Genomic DNA, 17,380 nt, shown 5'->3' with positions numbered 1-17,380 from the left:
CATGTCCTTATTATAATTCTTGAAAATATTTAGAACATTTAGCAGTCCCTTCAAAGAAATATTCTTGAGAATATATCAGAAAGAATTGTAGCCATACACGTAGTGATGTCAGGGAAGCTGGAAGTTAGAGCAACAAAATTTCCAATTAGAGCTATTCCTTTATTTTTCACCAAATCATATCCTCAATACAAGTATTTTCTTCTTCCAAGTGATATTGCCCCAAGCTTGATGGTCTGATTCTAAGATACTCAGGGTGGCATAGGTCAAGTTTTAGTGGTGTTAATTAACTGTAGACTACTATCTTATAGAAGGACCCTATTTTATTAACATACTAAAGGCGTAGAAAGAAAATAAAGAATCATTTTGTACTATTGATCCAGGGAAGGCTGTACCTGCTACTTGGCATTGTGAAAATGGCACTTTAAGGAATGCCTTCAGTTGTTTCAGGGGTTATGGTTAACCACTAGCTATAGCTGTTCCACAAAGGAGCTAGGACTTAGGGAGAGAGAAGTTGGAATGGAAAAGGAAGAAAAAGTAAACTTCAGTACGAGCATGCTGACTCTCAACCTTCCTCCTGAAAATCACACACACACACACACACACACACACACACACACACACACCCCCTCCCCAAGGTATTCCTACGTTCTCTCAGGGACATACGCACAAGGTAATATGGCACTTACTGAACATGCTCAGATTCTACTTACAAGAGAGGGTATTGAGGTATGAAAAGTCTGAATATTTCCTCCTTGACTTCCTCAGAACTACTGAGAAAAAAGGTAGAATGTTCTCAGTCACATAGATTGACCCATTTAAAACTAGCCTTATTTAAAATCACGTTGCATTCATTTAATGTTTCATATCCATCCCTATCTTGAAGAGTGGCCTTCTGAGTACCTTTGCCCATTCTCCTTATTACAAACTCTCAGGGATCATTATGCCACTACCCTATCCAATGGGAGAAGAAAAATGTCTTATTACTTTTCCTTTCTATCCCATAAATCTTGGCTTCATCCACAGTGTCTATCTGTGGTCAGAAGGAATCAGCTACAAATAGGGCTTTTACTTTCTGAAAATCCCCGCTTTGGTCAATTCCCATCCACCTAAACCCTGTGGTGCAGAAGCTCCTTTGTGCCCCTGATAATATTGGACTTTATAAGTATATCTTCATCCTGCCCCCATTTGTTTCTGTATTCACGATAATATTAATTGGGTCTGGAGATAGTGTGTGATAATGACAAGATCTTTGTATGAAAAAAAGAGAAGACCTGAGTTCTAGGCCTAGTTCTGCTACTATTTCATTGTATGACCTTAGGCAAGTAATTTTTCCCCTGGGACTTTATTTTCCCATGTGTCAAATGTAGGGGTGGAACTACTCTGATTTCATAGGTCTCTTCTAGCTCTGATGTACAATTAATAATTGATTTGGTTTTAAAAAAGTTATATATGGGAGACAGGTGATCTCTCTGTTTTGATATAAATCTTTTTTATTAAAACACCTGTTTAAATCCATGTTGCATTCAAGTCAGTCTGTAGCAGGTGGAAACTATTATGAGGAATACCTAGTGATAATTACTAGTTTTGAAGGAAAAACTATGAACTGTTTCAGAAGGCATTATTCTTTATTCCTGGACTGCCTGAAGCAAGTTCACTTTCAACTAGACTGTTAAGAGAGGGTGACTTTTAGTAAGTACATTGTTAAACATCCAAAGGAGGACAGGTAGGATGGTGAAAGGCCTCAAGGTCATACCACGTAAAAATTGGTTGAAAGAACTGGCCTGGAGGAAAAGAAGTCTTGATGTGATATAATAGCCTCTGAGTATTTGAAGTTCAGTCATGTGAAAAAGAAATGGTGTACTGGAAAGAGCATGGCTATGCAGTGAGAGATCCTAGGTTCAAATACTGGCCCTAGCACTTTTTTATGTGTGGTCTGGCACTTTCTCTCTTAGTAAAACCATGCAACCTCTCTTAGACTCAGTTTTCTCACCTGTAAATTCAGGAAGTTGGACTAGATTAACCCTGAGGTTCCTTCACAAGCCTAAATCTGTGATCCTTGGCCTCCAAGGACAGAATTAGGAGCAATCAGGAAAAGCCTGTTGTCTACCCAAAAGTATAATGAGCTGACTTTGGAGTTTAGTAGATTTTTTTCTCCATTCAGGTCTTCATGAAAAGGTGAGGTGGATACTGATAGGTTTGCTTTATCAGCCTTAGTTTGTTATTGATGGCTTTTGAGGATTTTTTCAACTCTTAGATTCCTTGACTACAGGAAAAAAAAAAAAGTTTTACACTAGACTAAGTAAGAAAAAGTTTGATAGTACAATATGTAAAAAGGAATAATACATTTTTTTATTCTGTAACATTTTGTGAAAATGTCCACTATTCTAGTAAAACTTAAAGAATTAATTTTAATATGAGAGTACATGTGTGTTGTATGTATATTCATATATACACACAAATACATGTATGTATAATTTCACTGTAAATAATTATTAAATAATTTTTCTAGGGTAGATCAAAACTATTCAACATTCAAACAGTTTTTGAATTGATAGTACCTTACCAATAGCAAGACTCTCCCCCACCCCTTTTTATAGTTAGGGTTTCTCAAGCTATAATGTTTTATAGATTAGCCAGTGAAATTTCCAAGAGAATATAAGCAAGATTCAGGAGATATTCAGTAGTCAACTCTTATGGATTTTTTTTTTTTGATTCTTATAGATCATTCTATAAAGAACACTTTTCTGAATTGGCATTTTATTCCTCTACTTTATTTCCTGGAAAATGGAAATGTTAAAACCAGTGATTATAGAATTCATTTATGGGATGATGTGATTACTATTCTACCTGGCACAGTTCTCTTTCACTAAAATAAGAAATGAAAAAGAAAAACTCGCCTCTGAAAAGAATTAATTGGTGCTTTAAAGTCAGTTTGAAAAAAGAATAATCAACTGACTGGTCAGTTATATTAGCTAATTATCTTTAGAACAGTTACAGATGATGATGGCTCAAGGCATTTAAGATTGCACAATAAGCTGTATTTTGTTCATTATTTAAAGTGACAGAGGCAATTGGGCATTATACCTGCGATACGTGGTTGGGTACTTACATTGGATAGATAAAGTATATTTTAATTCACCTTTAAGTTTTTTTCAAAGTTAAAAAGAGTAAGAGATTGCCTTGAATAATTGCTTGTAAGTCCATCATGTTGTTTCTATAAACATGTAGAATAGTGCTTTCTCCCCCCCCAAAAAAAATATATATTCATCACTTTGTGATTATCAGGCTTCTAATCACACTTTGAGATTCTTACCTTGGATTATTTCTAAATTTCTAAGAAGTCAATTATTTTGGTTTATTCAGAATGTTGTCTTGAATTTGGAATGATTTTAGCTTTACTTCAGCATCTTGGCAGCTGCTATGTATGCTGAAAAATAAAAACAATTTTAGTTATTGAGAAGTATTTGTTCATTATTTTTCAGTGTGAACAAAACATTTAGTTACCAGTGTGATGGGTACTTAATCTGATTTTTAAAATGGTTTCATAGAGATGCTAAGTAGGGCAGAAAAGCTGAGAAAATTTTAAAATAATGAATTAGTTCAGATGAAATAATATTATCTGTTAAGGATAAATGAATAATAAACCATTTACTTGGAAATAATGTGTTGCCACTTAGCTGAACAAAAATAATTGGAACAATGAGACAGCATGATAAAGTGATTTCAGACTAGATAAATAACGGCGATTCTGTGTATACTGCCTGACTGCTTTCTCTAATTTTTTCCTTCCTTTTGGATTATTCTGTTTATCATTTGGGTTATGTTATGCCTGATGTTTCATATATAAGATTTCAGTTTTGTGCTATGTGTAAAAAGTCAGTATGGTGTGACCACAACTCTCTGTGTCATTATACCTCATACATTTTCAGGTGTGGAAAGATCCATTGAAAGAATATTGTAATAAACATAGAAACCTTAGCTTTTAAATGTCACTGCCTAGTAACTCATTTTTTGGTGCTGATCAAAGAAGATCATATTTCAAAGTAATTATTAGACCAATAGCTAGTCTCACAGTGTCTTTCAAAAAAGCTGTCATTGGCTATGTACTTTTCTTTGCCACAAAGCAGCTAATTTCCATTTAAAAAAAAATGTTTCTTGTCTGCATCTTCTATCCCCTAAAGTCAAGCTACTTCTATTTATTTTTGCAAGTCACAATACTATATATTTGTAACTGTCTTGTGCTGACATATATGTATTGATGTCACCTTAAAATGTACACCAATACAGCTTTGAAGCATCAACTATTTTCTGAACTAGAAATAGGGAACATGACAGACAGCCAAAAAGCTAACTATTCTGTGTTCTCTGTGAAAGAAGGATTGTCATACTATGCAGGATGAGCAGTACTTACCCTGTTTATTCTGAAGAACTGTCTATCTAGTTAATAACAAACATTTACGTAGTACTTCAAGGTTTACAAAGTGCTTGCCTCACCACAACTCTTTAAGGTGAGTAGTGCAAACATTATTATCTGTATTTTACAGATAATGGAACTGAGGCTCTGAAAAATTGTATAATAATTTATTAATGGTAAGGACCCTACTAAGTGGGGTTGAGGAGTGGAATTGAAACAAAAATTTCTTGACTCTAGATTCAGTATTCTTCCATTATCCTATCCTGCCTCTCCATTATTAGCCTCATCATTACAGGGTTGGGAGTGAGGAGAGAAGACCAACCAACGATGCCTAAGAGGGGTAAGTTCTAACTCAGAAAAGGTGAGAAGAAGGAAGAAACCAGAGTTATTGCTGGGAGGCAGGAAATTGGCAGCCTCTGCAAATACTCCATATTCCAACTCCATGCATTCTGACTATTCCCCATGCCTGGAAATCTCTTTTATACTTGTCTCCATAAGCCTACTCCCTCCACGAGCTTCTTAGTCTCAGCTAAAATCCTACCTTCTGCAAGAAGCTTTTCCTTCTCCCTCTGAAAATTATCTGCTATTTATTCTGTATATATCCTGTTTGTGGGCAGGGAGGTGGCTCAGTAGAGTGCTGGCCCTGGAATCAGGAAGACTTATCTTCCTGAATTTAAATTTGGCCTCTGACCCTTAACTAGCTGTGTGACTCTAGGCAAGTCACTTAAAACTGTTTGTTTCAGTTCCTCTTCTATAAAATGAGCTGGAGAAGGAAATGGCAGACCACTGTAGTGCTAAGAAAATCCCAGATGCCTTTAGTAGAGTCATACAAGACTGAAACAATTGAACAACCACATCCTGCTTGTAATTAATTGTTTGCACTCTCTCTTCCCCACCTTGTGCCCCCAAGTAGATTGTTGGCTAGTTGAACTCAGGGCCTGTTTTTTGACTCTTTTGTATCCCCAGTGTTCAACATAGTAGGCCTTTAATAAATGCTTATTGACTTGACATCAAATGCACAGTCCAGTAGGACTTGACCAGCACCCACAGGACCTTTGCTAATATGCTTTTGATTGTGAATATTTTTTACTCTCTCTTTTTCTCTCATTTATTTATATTTGTATGCTTGACTGCTGCAAAATACCAAGTATATAAAGGATCCTCAGACTGCTTAATATTTTAAATACAAAGAATGGCTAAGAGAATATACATGTATATGTATGTGAACACACACATATATATATTTTTTTCTTTTTAAGATCCTTAGCTTTCCTGTTGATAAAATAGGATATCGAATTGGTCCTCATACTTTTGCTGATTTCCTTTAAAATTCAAAAGTGAGTAAAGAGAGACAAGGGATTATAGTTTGGTTTATGAAGTCAAAGAATACCTTTTAGCTAAAGACATTTCTCCTTGGAACGTGAGGTTTATAATGGTATGGTCATATAAGTTGCTGTCTAAATAAGGGTAACTAAACCAATATGACCAAGTCAACTAGCTTTTTAACAATCCCTAGTTTTGCTCTTTGCTTATACTCCCTTTTGGCTTTGTACAAGTAAATTCTACAAAGTTTCATGCAGAGGTAATTACCATGCTTATTCAGGAATGGGAACTGCATTTATTCACTTATCTATAAATGAAAACCCTCTATGATCTTGAAGGACTCAGGAGAATCCTTAAAATCTCCTTATTTCCTTGTAGATCCTTGTGATAGTTCACATAAGGGAGTATAGAATTGACTCAAGCATTTACTAAATACTTTATTCGATTATTTTAAATTTAATTAAACTATTTGCAAAGTGTATTAAAATTCATTGTTTTATTGAAATTACCAAGAAAGATTATCTGGAGTGCCTTATGTATAAAAAGGGAAGAGGTAGAAACTCTTGGTGACACTAAAAGGAGGACAGGATTGGAATTTTGACCATTTTAAGGTTCATGTCTTTTACCGTATTTTCTTGTTCTGGTGCTTTTCCTTTCATTATCTGTAGGAATAGATTGTAAAATCCCTGCAGAAACACTGCAGAGTTTAGGAGGGACCTTAGAGAACATCTAATCTGGCCCCTAACTTAATTTCTACCTCTTCTTCCTAGGCTGAAGTGAAGGAGAAGTTTTAGTTTGCCTCTAAGGTCCATTTCAGCCCTAAATGTCATGATCTTATAACCTCTGCTTCTGTTATCTGTCCAGTTTCTTCATTGACCACCATGATTTCTTTTTTTTTTAACTCTTAGAAAGACATATTATCTAGATCTTTTTAGTAAATACTATATAGATATAATAGGCTAACAGAACCAGGGAATTGCAGAATATTTTAGAGCTATAAGAAAATTTGTAGATCGAGTAAACATTGTTCCTTTTATAAATAATGAGACAAAGACCTCAAGTGGGTTAAGTGACTTGATTATAGTCAGTCATCTAGTTAGTGGCAGCACTTTAATTAAACCTGAATCTTAAGTCTAAGTCAATTAAACAATTTAGATATTTACTAATATTGTGTGCTACAGTGCAAAGAATGCTAAATTTGTTGTCAAAGGGCTTATGTTCATATACTAGCTCTGACCATTCAACCTTGGGTAAGTCACTTAATACTTCTAGACTTCAATTTGTTCAGTTATAAAATGAAGGAGTTGGATTAGGTGATCTCTAAATCAGTTAATTTATTAAGCACTGTGTATTTTGTGGATGGCATGCCAGGTGTTGTGAGGATCTGTTTAGCTAGGAATCTTTTCTACTCATTGTGGAAGAGTTTACTAGATGGTGGAGAATATACAAAGCTTTTGTAAAGAATCATGTACTCCTCCCATATGGAAATTATAATTAAATGTAAAGAATTTGACACATAAAGAAGCAAACATGATACAAAATATGATAAATACATGAGAAGTACTTCTATATATGGTCCAAAGAAGGGAAAAAAGCAAGAAGGAAGATAATCATTTTGTTATGCTCAACCCAGGTCAGAACAAATCTAGAATAGGTTGTCCTGTTTTAGATGTCACATTTTAGAAAGGACATTGCAAAGCTGGTGTTCGGAATAGGCAACCAAGGTAATGAAAGGCCTGGAAAGCATAATATATATGAGAAAATTTGGCCTGAAGAAGAGGATACAAAGTTGGGGTATTGGGAGGGATATGATATAGTCTGTATATTGTACCTGGAAAGTTACAGAAAGGCTGGTGAAGGGTGGTCCATCTGTATTTTAGACAGTGGATGGATGGGTGAGAATCACCAGTATATGGTTGGATGGAATCGAGAAGGAGACAGTCCAGGTAAGGTAAACCTCAGATGTAGGAAGGCAAAGAAAATGGCGTGAAGAAGGTGAGCATGTCTAGAGTGCATGTTGTGCTGAAGCCAGTTCATACCCCATGACCTGATTGTTAAATTTTCATTGTGAGCACTTATACCTTTGGAATCTTTGAGAACTCCATATCAGGGCTTGATTTATACTTTGTTGATTTCTAGACTTTAAAAAGTGATAGAAGAAGTTTTAAAGAAAATTGAGATTAAACTTAAAGGTGTGCCCTGTGTATGTTTTATTTGGCTTTTTTGAGAATCAGTTGGGAAACATTTACCAGCATCCTCCTTTCTACAGCATGTACTATATGAGGTTCATGAGAATGAAATCGTTTCATCTTTGTATTTCCAACACCTAGCACATCATAGCGCTACTAGATATTTAAATATTTGCTTTTGAATGAATATATATGTGACAGCTATGTGGCATAATACAGCCTTGGACCTGGAGTCAGGAAGACCTGAGTTCAAATTTGGCTTCAGATACAAGCTGAGTAACCCTGTGCAAGTCACTTAACTTCTGACAGCCATAGTTTCTTCTTCTGTAAAATGTGAAGTAAAATAGCATCTACCTCCCAGGTTTGTTGTGAGTTTAAAATGAAATATTTGTAGAGTTCATTGTAAACCTTCAAGTGCTTTTATATATTATGTAGATATAGAATATCTATTGAGGTAGTCTAGCTGGATGATAATGAGGACCTGTACTAGGGCAGTAGCAATAGGAATAGAAAAGCATTTATTAAATGCTTATGTGCTAAGTGCCAGGGATAAAATAGATAAGTGAAACAGTTCGTGCTCTCAAAGAGCTTACATTCTAATTTAAGGAGACAGTTCATAAAGTTACTGTAGAACAGTGGTCCTAAGGGTGTTGTTGCTGCAGGGCAGGTGGCAAGTCCTTAGTAGTCCCTTCAAGGTAGATGGCAAGGCCTGGCATGCATACAATTCATTGGCATGTCAGATCATCAGATACTTGAAGATCTGGAGCTCATAGTGGCATAGCAGATTGTATGCTCAGTGGGCCAGACAAGGGATTAAATGGCCCAATGCTCCTCCATCTTACTGTAAGGAAGGTAGTTAGTGAGCCCCTGTTCTTCCAAGTAGTGTGAGTAATCATGACTGCCCTGCACTGATGGGGGAGGCAAAGAATGCAGGGGCCTAGCTCAATATTATTGAAAATGGGCCTTAGGATTGGAGGGTAGAGGAGAGAGAGCTTCCCACAGAGCATATTCTGCCAGCCCTGAATGAGATTTGGGGTGGTGGGTGATGGATATAAAAGATAGGAAGCAATAGATTTGAAAAATAACGCATAATGGAATTGACAAAGATTGCTCACTTACTAAATGTAGAAATGAGGGAGAGAAAAAATGTCAAAGATAACATCAAGATTTTGAATATGGGTGACTGGGTCAATAGTTGTGCCCTCAGAAATAGGACAATCAAAAGAAAAATCAGGTTTGGTATGGAACAGATTTAGTGGATTCATATATATTCCCCTAATATATATATATATATCTGGTCTTTAAGGTTATACTTATCATTGAATAGAAGACCTAGGGGAAAATATTTAAAATGTTCTTAAGAATTAATTTTTTTCTTTCTGTTGGGAATCTGTAGGAAAAGAAGCAAGTCAGCATCTGACCAGCAAGAGCTTTAGGAAATAGTGGATTTGGGTAAAACATTTTATTCTGTATTGTAGGATGTTGTAGAAGTAAATGTGATAAAGGCAGAGGACTAGGATGTGTAGTTGTAAAATTCCCTTTCCTGTTCCAGACAAAGCATACCAATGTAGAGGGTTAATATTCCATAAGTTGTAGTAGAAGTGTGGTCTTCTGGCAAAGCCTTCAGTTAAGTCACAGTCTGGCTCACAATTGTCATTCTGCCCCAGCTATCAAAATTTACCACCATGCCTTCTATTTAGAAGCATAGGGTTCCCTCAAAGCCTTTCTGGGTAAGTCAGAGATTGGGTGTTAGCAGTTGTTATTTCTTCAAAGGAGTCTCCAAGAATGCCTAACTCACCAAGAGACAAATGCTTCCCTGCTTGGCCCTCAATTAACCGTGGTAGCCCTAAGGCCAGTGATTATTCTTGCCTTCTATATAATGTACCTCTTCATCAGCAGAACTAGTCATTGTAGCATTATATAGATATAGAACTGAAAGGGACCTTAGCATCTTTTGTGCATATGTCACATTTTGCAGAGGAAGAACCTGAGGCCCAGAGAATTGACTTGTCCAAAGTCACATAGATAGTAAATGGCAGAACCTCTGGATCCATGATATTAAGTTCAGTTTTCTTTCTACTATGCTACAAAACCTTTCTATGTGTATATGACATCACATTCCTACTTTATTACCTAGTGAGCTCACTGGAACTCTGAGTTCAGCATTATAAATTTATCAGTCTTTCTACTACACCATACTGCTCCTGTGAATAGAGACATGTTTTGAACCTTCATCTTTATTCTGCTGAAATTTAAATTCACACACACACACACACACACACACACACACACACACACACACACACACACACTTTGCATTATCCAAGGGTTTGTCATCAAGCATTTAAGCATTAAAGTCTAAAAATTTCCGTGGAAAAAGAAGCTGCAATGGAAGGAATATCATCTCACTACTTTTGGGGGAAACATTTAAAATCTCCTGTGACAATATTTAATAAACCAATGCTCCCTCTACATTTTTCTCCTCTTTTATCCACCTTGTTCCAACCTCTAGATTAGTTATTTAGGCAACAAGCATTTATTAAGCACTTATTATGCCATTCACAGGTTAGTGCTTGATAGTGCTGGGAATGGTAGTGTTTAGAACAATTCGGGATTGAACATCTTAGTTTTATAGTGTTTTCCTCCCTCCTTCAAGCAGTGTAGATCTTTAGATTCTTCACTGGTTCTATATGATGTTATTTATAAAGGAGAATCTCTACAAAGATAAAGGTACTAAGCTATCCATGGCTGCACATCCTTTGGGATTTTTTGTCTATTTCTTCCCATGAATTTTGCAAAAAAAGGTCTCCATAACATGCTAAAGAGCTTCCTCTAATTCTCTTGACTTTACATGGTGATGGGTGAAGCACATGTATGGTCCATCTGTTGTTCCTCGCTGTCAGTCATCCATCTCTCTGATGACACACTTTATACTGTTTCTTCTGTCCAATTCTTCATTTCTAATGTATTGAAGCCTGCTCATATTTATTATGTGTTTCTCAGTTGGGTGCTATTTGGGTGACACAACATTAATTCTCTCAACACCTTTGTAATCCATGATTTCATATAGTACACTGTAATTAAAATGTCAGATTTTTCAGATGGGAAACTTGAACTACAAATATGAATAAAACCTTAAATAGATTTTAACATTACTCTTACTTGGCTCTACATTATTCTTACGCCCATTCCGATCTAGCTAGAGTTCATTCTCTCACCAAATTACTTTGTGTTCATTTTTTATATCCTATGAATGTATTTATAAATGTAGATGTTTTCTTTCTCAGTATAATCAAGCACCTTGAATGAAGAGACCATTTGGCTTTTGTTCTATATCCTTACTCTTAGCATAGTGCCTGGCATATAGCATCCATGCTTAATGCATCCTAGTTAATTTCAATGAAACATTTCTTGCTGACTTCCATTGTCCACTTGTCATCAACCTTTATCTTTTGATGGTGGGTCAAGAGGCAATGTGGTATGTCTTAGCTAACCCTGGACTAACTGTCTGAAGACCTAAGTTTTAGTCTCTAGCCATCTGATTTTGAGTAAGCCACTTGATCTCCATGAATCTCAGCTTCCTTATTTGCAAAATCAGAATATTCACCTGTCCTTCAAAAAGACTGTCTAAGGAACATAGCGTGAAAGTAATGAAAGTTTTACATACAGGAACAAATCTTGCAGTTAGGAGTGGTGGCCAAAATAGAATTCTAATCCATGCTTAAAATATGAAACCAGGGGTTATTAGTGCAAACATCATAAATTCCCTAAAATTTATTTCTGGATAAAAACAAAATTAGTTAACAACATCTATGTTACTTGATTGGTGGCTAGCCTGTGGTCAAAGTGTCATTGATTTAGAATCAGAGGAGAACTTAGAGGTTATCTAATCCAACCACTTCAGTTTTGCTGTTGTGGTAACTGAGGTCCAGAAAGGTGGTCTATGAAGAATTTATTTCATTGAGGGAAAAAGCATATACAAAATTTGTGAGATGCAAGATAAAGTGTAAGGTGCAGGGTCATGGGAAGGGCTTTTTTCAGGAGGTGATACTTGTGCTGACTATTCAAGAAAGCCAAGGGTTCTAAGAGGTTGTGATTAGAAGGAGGAATATTCCAGTCATGGTGGATAATCAGTGAAAAGCCACTGAGATGGGAAATGAAATATCATGTTAAAAAGACTAGCATCTAGGACAGTATGACTGAATAATATTGAGTGCTTGGATGAGAATTAATATGTTCATGTGTTAAAAGATTGGAAAAATAGAAACAGAGAAGTTTGCATTTGTTCCTAGAGGAAAAGGGGAGCCATTGCAGTTTATTGAGTGGGGGGTGACATGCTCAAACCTATAATTTAAGGAAATCACTTGAGCAACTATGTGGAAGATAAATTGGAATGGAGAGTTGAGGCAGGGAGTACAGTTAAAAGGTTAGTCAAGGAGAGAGGTTATGAAATCCTAAACTCAGGTGAGTTTTACAAAATTATATTTCCTCGTTTGCAAACTACTTAAAAACAAAGCACTTAATTATACACATGGTGTGACCAGGAGAAAGTGGAGAAAGAGGAATGTATTCAAGTGATTGGATATGTAGAGTGAGTGAGAGAGAGAGGGGTTGAGGATGACACAGAGTTTGAAAGCCTGAGTGAGACTGGAAGAGTAGTGTCTATTAGTACCCTTAATGGTAAAAGGAAATTCAAAAGAGTGTTGGGTTTGGGAGAATGATAATGAATTTTGTTTTAGGCCCGCCACATTTAAGTTATTCATGGGACATCAATTTTGAAATGGCCAATAAACTGTTGACAAAAGACTAGACCTCAGAAGAAAGACTAAGGCTGGGAAGGAGATCTGGGAATCATTTGTATTGAGATGATAATTGAACATTGAGCAGATCAACAGGTAAGAGAATATAGAAAGAAAAGAGGTATTAGGACTAAGCCTTGAGAAGGGAGTGAGTGTGACGTAGATGAAGATCTATCAAAGAAGAATGATAAGGTATTGTGGGATAAGACTTGATACCCACTATATATCCTTGGTGCTAAATCAAGTTCTTCCTACATTCAGGGAATCTGAAACTTCACAACTGGCTGTATTGCAAATATTCATTTGAAAGATACTCATTTAGAACTCAGAATACATTTCTTGTATAGTGTTGTAAATGACAGGGAGATAGAATGACAGAATAACCTACAAAATCTTTTTTTAAACTAAAAACTCCACAAAATAATATAGTAGAATGGTATGTTAGATGGAATGATGGATTTGAGTTCATACGCTGCTTTAATAGCTACAAGACCACGATGAAGTCTTTTGAATTCAGTGCTTTTGTTTCATAAAATGAGGATGATGATATCTGTACTGTTTACTGTATAGAGTTGTTAGAGTAAATGACAATATTGTACACAAAGTATTTTGCAAACATTAAATCAATAGGTAAATATGATTCAGTTGTAGCTGATAAAAATTTATTGACTTCCCTTCCCTTCCCTCCCCTCCTCTTCCCTCCCTTCCCCTCCCCTCCCCTCCACTCCCCTCCCCTCCTCTCTCCTTCCTTTTCCTTCCCTTCCCTTCCTTTCGCCATCATCAGGATTCTACCCCTTCCTTCCCTAATTATCCTTTTGTAAATACAATGCATCAGGTCTGTGTCTTCAGGCTTGTATATATCCACATCGATATAAATATTTTCATGATGTACACTACTGCCTATAGTAGTACACTGTATAGTATAGTAGTATACTATATAGTAGTATAGATTTAAAAAGGTTTTTGTTTCTGGTTTTTAAACTGCCGTTGAACCTAGGTCATATTGCTTTTTGGCTTTCTTGCCAAGATTCTTAATGGACTGCATGACTTTTGTGTTCATCCTTAGTTATCTGCCCTTGCTTTAATCTCAATTTCATGTTCAATTCCAAATCAGTAACCAGGAAATTTATTAAGCAATTATTGTGTACTATATACCGGGGATGCTAAGAAAAGCATAAACTCAATCCTTGTCCTCAAGGCATTCATATTCTAATAGGAGAGAAAACAAAAAACTGTACATTTTAAGTATATATATGTATATATTTACATATATACATGTACATGTGTATGTGTATGTATTTAGTAATCTCAGAGGCAAGGCACTAGTAGTGGAGGTGGATTTGAACTGGAAGTGTTTCTTGTAGAAGGTGGATTTTGAGCTGAATTTTAAAGGAAAACATGGTCCAACCTGTGCTTTAATAAATATACTCTGGAAGCTGAGTGGAGGATAGATTGCAGTAGGAAGAGACTTGTGGACGGGAGACTACCCTTAAGATTTTCAGATAGTCCAGGCACAAAGTGATGAGAGACTGCGTTAGGGCGGCAGCCATATGACTGGAGTGAAGGGGATTTTAAGAGGGACCTTGTGCAAGTAGAAATGACAAGACTTGGCAACAGATCTGATATGTGGGCTTAGAGTAATGATGACACCTAGTTTTTATATCTGGTGACTGGAATGGTTGTGTCCTTGATAGTGCTAGGGAAGTTGGACAGCAGGGAAAATTTAAGGGAAAGTTGATGAGTTCTATTTTGAACATAGTGCGTTTGAGATATCTATGGAACATCCAGTTAAAGATGTCCAGTAGGCATGGTTGATGTTCTTATTCAGCCAGATTAGTCTCCTTAAACACTATATCCTTTTTCTCCTCCTCTTTAATGACTTTATAGAACCAGAATTTAATTCTGGAACACCTCCCATTGCTTTTGAACCAATGCTTATAATTTATACACTCTTCTGCTTTTCATAGACACTTCCATCAGTAGCTGCTGACATATCCAATCACAACTATAGAATGTCTTACTGCAAGATTTATGATTTATATGAGAAATTTGTCATCTAGTTCTTTCCAGCTGCACTGGTGCTCTGTAGTATATGTCTACCACTTCTTTCCTCATTATCCTTTTGTAAATGCATTGCATCAGGTCTCTTTCTTCAGGTTTGTATATATCCACACCGACATAAATATTTTCATGATGTACACTACTGCCCTCATTTCCCTTCTCTGTAATCTGTTGCTTTTGTCCCTTTTCATTGCTACATTAGAATCATGAGTCATACCCTGGCAAGTCTGAAATTATATCACTTTTTGACCATATTTGAGATTTTGTTCACTTTGTTCATTTCATATAGTCATTTCATTGGTATAGATTTTTGATCCCGAGTTTAATTTCTCCCCATTTTCCCCAGTTATTGTCTTCAGAGGACTGTGAAAGCATTTGTACATTTAATTGTCTGTCTTTCATACCTATTGCCTCAAAAAGCTATCTGTTTTAGCGGCTATATCTGGATATTTTTCTCCTATCACCAATTCTAGTGAAAAATTCTTGTAATAAGAAAGATTAGTTGCTAGGCAAATATACTCTTGTAGTATTTGGTGGATAAGGGTAGAAGCATTATCATAGTATAAAATTGTTTTGTTATGTAATACATTGCCCAAGAAGAAGGACACTAAGATTGCTCCCCATACCATATTGCACCTCTGTAATAGCCATGGAAGTCAGCTTCCCCAGCCTCTGAAGTAAAAGGCAGCATGAACCAAACTATTCTTTTCATTCTCCACTAACTCTTCTTTTCATTCCCCCATTCTCCATTTCTTGTAGTGAGAGTGGCCACTAGCAAGAAAAGAGAATGTTGGCCTCATGAGGCCTCAGCTAGAAATTCCTTTGTATTTTATAAGTTAATGAATATGTGTAGTCATGTTTTCAGGGACTATAACTGACTAAATCTATATGAGAGTGAACTTTTTCACTCTTTATTGTTTGGGCCGATAATTTGTCATTATTCTGATACCAACCATAATTACAAATCACTTTTCAGGAATGTATTCTATATCTTAGAGAAACCATGAGCCACCATCATTTAGATTTTGTTTCCAATTTGAGCAGAGATCTGATTGCCCCAATCCAGTTGTACATGAGATTCTCAGTACTATTTCTAGGAATACCCTTGGGGGGAGACTTTTGAACATCAGAGTTTCTTCAGGTTCATCATTGTTCAAACTAGTGCCCTTAGGGATTAAGGGTCTGGAATCCGGGAGTAGATATACTCCACATCTAGTATTTATTAGATAGTCATAAAACCATAGGTTTTGATCCAGAAGAAACATTAGAGGTAATTCCTGTATAAGTCACTTAACATTTTTGTGCTTCAGTTTTTCTATATGTAAAATAAGGGAATTAGACTTCTCTCAGGTCCCCATCTAGCTCTAAATCTATGATACTGTGATCCTAATCTATCCCATTTACCTCATTTTATAGATAAAAAAACTGAGGTCCAGAGAACTTCTATTATTTGCTCAAGGTCACAGAGCAAGTGTCAGTGCTAAGATTTGCTAAATCCAGAGCCAGTGTACCATATGACCTATTTTATTGGTTTGTGGGACATACAGTGGTTGGCTATAAATTGGGAATTCTGACCTCCCCCAATGAATTACAAAATTTTATAAAAATAATTTCTATTCCTAACCTGTAAACCAATAATAAAACATAGACTCAATTAAATCTGATTACACCCAGTTTCAGAACTATTTTACTACTTTTGAATTGATTTTGTATTTTATTTTTTACTGTTTTTTCATAATGCATCTTAAATTGCTGATACTTGGCTTTGATGAGTTAGCATGAAATTATTTTGTACAAAGTACAGGTGCTTAAAGAGGGGAGAAAAAGTATAGTTTCTAATAAGCCTGTAGACTAAGTGCCATTATTACAGGCAAGTTTTTCTTCTTCTGCTTCTATCTTCACAAAACAATTTTGCCCTTTTTTGGAGGGGGGATGTGGAAGACCATGGGAGTAATAAGCCATTCCCCCTTAATTATGACATTGCAGATTTATTTATAGGCAGTAAAATGAATTCAAGAGGAACAAAGATATAGAATATTCATTGAAATAAACTTGCCCATAAATTCTCAGTCCTCTGTGTTTTGGGCATATTTAGAAAGTCTGGTCTGTGGCTGATGTTATATATGTCATATAATCATAATTCTATAACTGAAATAAATAGAAATTAGCACAAAAGGTCCTTCCCCCCATACTCTTACTGAAGAACCGCCTGGGCTCATGCCAACACAGAATTGAACTCAAAATTTAGTGTCATTTTCTGATTCTTCTAAAGATGCATGGAAACAAACATTCCACATGGCATACATGGCAATGTTTGAAATGTAAAAGGTAGGAAACTACTGAGCTTTTTAGCAGAGCACAATCAAATCAGAACACATCAAAACAGCTGGTGTTCTGTGACTCAGAATAAATCAATGCATTTTGAGTCACCTCATACTACTTTATTTTTCTTTACAGTTTCATAGAAGAGATTTAAACTAACATATGTCCTTTCCATTTGGATAAATCTCTGCTTTTAGCTGCTTTGCTTTCTCATCCTAAGATGAGTAAAATTGGCTGCAACATGGGAGAAAAAAATAAAGGCTAGCATTTAA

General features: G+C 36.0%; 1 protein-coding gene across 2 annotated transcripts in view; it reads left to right on the top strand.

The window, feature by feature from the left end:
• CDH7 (cadherin 7) overlaps positions 1-17,380 on the top strand; it is a 196,077-nt gene that overhangs the window by 3,948 nt on the left and 174,749 nt on the right. The gene's annotated exons all lie outside the window — the stretch shown is intronic.

Source organism: Notamacropus eugenii, chromosome 4 (assembly GCF_028372415.1).
Source record: "Notamacropus eugenii isolate mMacEug1 chromosome 4, mMacEug1.pri_v2, whole genome shotgun sequence".
NCBI lineage: Eukaryota > Metazoa > Chordata > Mammalia > Diprotodontia > Macropodidae > Notamacropus > Notamacropus eugenii.
Note: the sequence above shows the minus strand (reverse complement) of the source record. Positions and strands in the feature narration are given on the sequence as shown.